This window comes from Chiloscyllium punctatum, chromosome 4 (assembly GCF_047496795.1).
Source record: "Chiloscyllium punctatum isolate Juve2018m chromosome 4, sChiPun1.3, whole genome shotgun sequence".
Classification (NCBI taxonomy): Eukaryota; Metazoa; Chordata; class Chondrichthyes; order Orectolobiformes; family Hemiscylliidae; genus Chiloscyllium; species Chiloscyllium punctatum.
In genome coordinates this window covers 52,515,183-52,520,855 of record NC_092742.1, presented here as the reverse complement: position 1 = coordinate 52,520,855, position 5,673 = coordinate 52,515,183, and positions in this window count along the sequence as shown.

Below are 5,673 nucleotides of genomic sequence, written 5' to 3'. Positions count from 1 at the left end.
GAGTCGCAGTTCAGAGCAACACACGCTGGTGCCTTGTGTTGTCCTACTCCATGGTGTTATATAAAGTCCTCTTCCTCGGAGGTTCCGCGCTATAGTGTTTTTTATTCATTTACGGGAATGTGGGTGTGGTTACAGCGCTGACTGGTCGCTGGCCTAAACAGTTTCAGATAGTTGTGGTTCTAACCAGAGGCAGTGAATACCGCAGATTTCCTTCCCTTGTGAACCGCGCGAGGTTTCACAACTATCTGGTAGTAACATGGACACCGCCACCAATAGTTACTATTTATTCCAGTTAACTGAAGTAAAATTCCACAGGTGATGTTTGAAATCAGGACACCTAATAAGGAATTCATGCATGGGCCCTGAATGTTCCTCAGATCTCCAAACCCAATCCTGTACAAGAAGAGTTCTGTCTGATTGCAGAATTTGTATCAATTATGTTACTTGATTTAGTTTGACTAAGTTTGGGAGAAGATTTGTAGCTCGGGTGCTCGTTGTTGTAGTTGTGTTCGCCGAGCTGGGAATTTGTGTTGCAGACGTTTCATCCCCTGTCTAGGTGACATCCTCAGTGCTTGGGAGCCTTCTGTGATGTTTCCTCCGGCATTTATAGTGACTTGTATCTGCCGCTTCTGGCTGTCCACTGCAGTGGCCAGTATATTGGGTCCAGGTTGATGTGCTTATTGATTGAATCTGTGAATGAGTGCCATGCCTCTAGGAATTCCCTGGCTGTTCTCTGTTTGGCTTGTCCTAGAATAGTAGTGTTGTCCCAGTCGAACTCATGTTGCTTGTCATCTGCGTGTGTCGCTACTAAGGATAGCTGGTCGTGTCGGTTCGTGGCTAGTTGGTGTTCATGGATGCGGATGGTTAACTGTCTTCCTGCTTGCCCTACGTAGTGTTTTGTGCAATCCTTGCATGGGATTTTGTACACTACATTGGTTTTGCTCATGCTGGGTATCCGGTCCTTCGTTCTGGTGAGTTGTTGTCTGAGAGTGGCTGTTGGTTTGTGTGCTGTTATGAGTCCTATTGGTCGCAGTAGTCTGGCTGTCAGTTCAGAAATGTGTTTGATGTATGGTAGTGTGGCTAGTTCTTTGGGTTGTGGCATGTCCTCATTCCATTGTCTTTCCCTTAGGCATCTGTTGATGAAATTGCAGGGGTATCTGTTTTTGGCGAATATGTTGTATATGTGTTCTTCTTCCTCTTTTTGCAGTTCTGGTGTACTGCAGTGTGTTGTGGCCCTTTTGAACAGTGTCTTGATGCAACAGTTTGACTAAATTCCAACAATACCATTCTATTAAATCAACATATTCATACTCACCCTCCTAAATAGTTTTCTCTATCCAAAAACGATTTCCAATCCTGCCAATTTAGAATTTCAATGCAAGTTACAGAATTCCTAAATTTCATTTTCATCCACCAAGTTACTATATCACAAACAAAATCAGAAATTGCTGGAGAAACTCATCAACATTTCAAGTCATATGACTTCTTCAGAATTTCTTTAGGACAAGTCACTGGGTTTGAAACATTAACTCTGTTCTCTCTCCCTCCACAGATACATCTGGACCTACAGAGTTTCTCCAGCAATTTCTGTTTTTGTTTCAGATTTCTGGCATCTGTAGTTCTTTGTTTCATCATTTTAGAATATCACAAGTTGTACATCCTAAGTTACATTCTCATACCTCCCAGGTACATCCTCACTCTAAGCTACATTCTTACCCCATGGTCATTTTCATACTCTTGGGAAGGCAGGTGTTTAAGTGGAGTGGTGGGGTGGAAGGGGGTAAACTATAAAATGCTATGGACAATCATCTCAGCACTCACCTGCTTGCTCACAATTTTAAGAATGGCAGGGGTAATATTGGACAATCTTCCTGCCCTAGTCTCCTTTGAAGCTGTTAAGTGGCCACTCCCTGCTGCTGCTGGTGTTTCCTTAGGCAGTCGGAGGTTACCAATGGGTCAAAAACCTGGTAGGTAACACTGCCTGGGCTTCAGCTAGGGAAAAGGAAAGGATGCCTTTTTGCTTTGATCAGAAACACCCTCGCCCCCAAGTTCTCTCTTCCCCTGCTGCACTGCCTGCTTAGCCCCAACCTTGCTGAAGTATTGCAACCTCAGTGGTTGGAAGATGCAGAAAGAAGTCTTGCCTCAAAGTAACTAACATCACAGAAGATGTCAAATTCTCTTAGGCCATAGAATGTAATGGCGATGAATGTGCAGCTGCTTCCTCATCTACCCATGGCTTGCACATGCAGAACATTAAACCCAGCCTTATAAGTTACTTACTTCCAACTGTTATCATTCAACTGTTACATTGTCATAGCAGAGGAGATCAACAAGGACAACACAACATTTCAGTCTTAGCATCTGCACATCTTGTGCCATCTGGTAACTCTACAATGCTCACTGCTTATGTCAGGGGCTACTGAGTACAGAAATATGAGAGTGTGAAGTATTCTTGCAGCATTCTGTTAGCTGGAGATCTTGAACGTTTAGACATGATTCTTACTAACAACAACTATTAGAAGGTTTATGCACAAAACAATTAAGTATATTAGAACTTTATCACAGATATTCAATGTGGTCTGGGCTCTCCAATTCAACAGATGTATTGACCATCAAAGCTTCCTGATGGAGTTAAAAGTATTATGGCAATCAGTCACAGTGAGATTAGTATCTTTATATGAGAATGTCATTTGACACGATGTCAGGTTTAACTCTGTTGAAGTTACACCCTTGCTTGATCCTAGATATTTGTAGTATTACAACAACTATAATAGAGTCATAGAGTCATAGAGATGTACAGCATAGAAACAGACCCTTCGGTCCAACCCATCTATGCCGACCAGATATCCCAACCCAAACTAGTTCCACCTGCCAGCACTCAGCCCATATCCCTCCAAACCCTTCCTATTCATACACCCATCTGAATGCCTCTTAAATGTTGCAATTGTTCCAGCCTCCACTACATCCTCTGGCAGCTCATTCCATACACGTACCACCCTCTGCGTGAAAAAGTTGCCTCTTAGGTCACTTTTATATCTTTCCCCTCTCACCCTAAACCTATGCCCTCTAGTTCTGGACTCCCCGACCCCAGGGAAAAGACTTTGTCTATTTATCCTATCCATGCCCCTCATAATTTTGTAAACCTCGATAAGGTCACCCCTCAGCCTCCAACGCTCCAGGGAAAACAGCCCCAGCCTGTTCAGCCTCTCCCTATAGCTCAGATCCTCCAACCCTGGCAACATCCTTGTAAATCTTTTCTGAACCCTTTCAAGTTGCACAACATCTTTCCAATAAGAAGGAGACCAGAATTGCATGCAATATTCCAACAGTGGTCTAACCAATGTCCTGTACAGCCGCAACATGATCTCCCAACTTTTGTACTCAATACTCTGACCAATAAAGGAAAGCATACCAAATGCCTTCTTCACTATCCTATCTACCTGCGACCCCACTTTCAAGGAGCTATGAACCTGCACTCCAAGGTCTCTTTGTTTAGCAACACTCCCTAGGACCTTACCATTAAATGTATAAGTCCTGTAATCTGGACATTTTGCAAGATGTCACCATCTATTTTCCTACATTCTATATCTTCCATATCCTTTTCCACAGTAAATACTGATGGAAAATACTCATTTAGTATCTCCCCCATTTTCTGCGGCTCCACACAAAGGCCTCCGTGCTAATCTTTGAGGGGCCATATTCTCTCCGTAGTTACCCTTTTGTCCTTAATATATTTGTAAAAACCCTTTGGATCCTCCTTAATTCTATTTGCCAAAGCTATCTCATGTCCCCGTTTTGCCCTCCTGATTTCCCTCTTATGTATACTCCTACCTTCTTTATACTCTTCTAAGGATTCACTCGATCTATCCTGTCTATACCTGACATAGGCTTCCTTCTTTTTCTTAACCAAACCCTCAATTTCTTTAGTCATCCAGCATTCCCTATACCTACCAGACTTCCCTTTCACCCTGACAGGAATATACTTTCTCTGGATTCTTGTTATCTCATTTCTGAAGGCTTCCCATTTTCCAGCCATCCCTTTACCTGCAAACATCTGCCTCCAATCAGCTTTCAAATGTTCTTGCCTAATACCATCAAAATTGGCCTTTCTCCAATTTAGAACTTCAACTTTTAGATCCAGTCTATCCTTTTCTATCACTATTTTAAAACGAATAGAATTATGGTCACTGGCCCCAAAATGCTCCTCCACTGACACCTCAGTCACCTGCCCTGCCTTATTTCCCAAGAGTGGGTCAAGTTTTGCACCTTCTCTAGTAGGTACATACACATACTGAATCAGAAAACTGTCTTGTACACACTTAAGAAATTCCTCTCCATCTAAACCTTTAACACTATGGCAGTCCCAGTCAATGTTTGGAAAGTTAAAATCCCCTACCATAACTACCCTATTATTCTTACAGATAGCTGAGATCTCCTTACAAGTTTGTTTCCCTCTGACTATTGGGAGGTCTATAATACAATCCCAGTAAGGTGATCACCCCTTTCTTATTTCTCAGTTCCACGCAAATAACTTCCCTGGATGTATTTCCAGGAATATCCTCCTCAGCACAGCTGTAATGCTATCCCTTATCAAAAATGCCACTCCCCCTCCCCTCTTGCCTCCCTTTCTATCCTTCCTGTAGCATTTGTATCCTGCAACATTAAGCTGCCAGTCCTGCCCATCCCTGAGCCATGTTTCCGTAATTGCTATGATATCCCAGTCCCATGTTCCTAACCATGCCCTGAGTTCATTTGCCTTCCCTGTTAGGCCCCTTGCATTGAAATAAATGCAGTTTAATTTATTAGTCCTACCTTGTCCCTGCCTGCCCTATTTGACTCACTTGTGTTCCCAGCTGCACCCATCTCAGATCGATCTCTTTCCTCACTATCTCCCTGGGTTCCCCCCCCCCCCCTTGAAAGTGATGGTCCTCACTAGGGTTAACCAGTTAAGCTATCTCTGGCAATGTGACCATTCATCACTCAAGAGCTAAGCGCATTGTTTGACTTCGGGTGACATCACAGCTGACCCAGTCCTTATTGCCATTAGAAATTGAGAACAATACCTCTTCAGCTTTTAACCCCATTCCTCCCTGGGGATGCCCTAATTGATCTTAAAACTCTTAACCCTCTACTCCCTCTTCTCTTCCCCCTGCCCCGAGAAAGCCGATAGGAACAACCAGTAGACCCCACCTGCAGGAAGTGGAGTTAAGAATCTTCTAATGCAAATGATCCAATGACAGCCAGGTGTTTCAAGTTGTATTTGTGAAACAGAATAGGCATTTACACCCTTGAATCTGAGACTACATGCTCTGTGTACTGTATGTTACCACTCTGTGGTTGTGAGGAAACTAGTGAGATATGATAACAGCCTATAAATGAGAGTACAGTAAATAACAGCTCCCTTAGGAGCATTGATACACAGGAGGATCTTGGGATGCATGTCCATAGCTCTCTGAAAATGGCAACACAAGTCAATAAAGAGGGTGTATGGCAAGCTTACCTTCATCAGTTGAAGCATTGAGTATAAAGTTGGCAAATCATGTTGCAGCTGTATAAATTTTGGTTAGATCATGTTTGTAGCATTGTGTGCAGCTCTGGTTGTCACATTACAGGAAGGATATGGAGGATTTGGTGAGGATGCAAAACTGGTTTACCAATACGTTGCCTAGATTG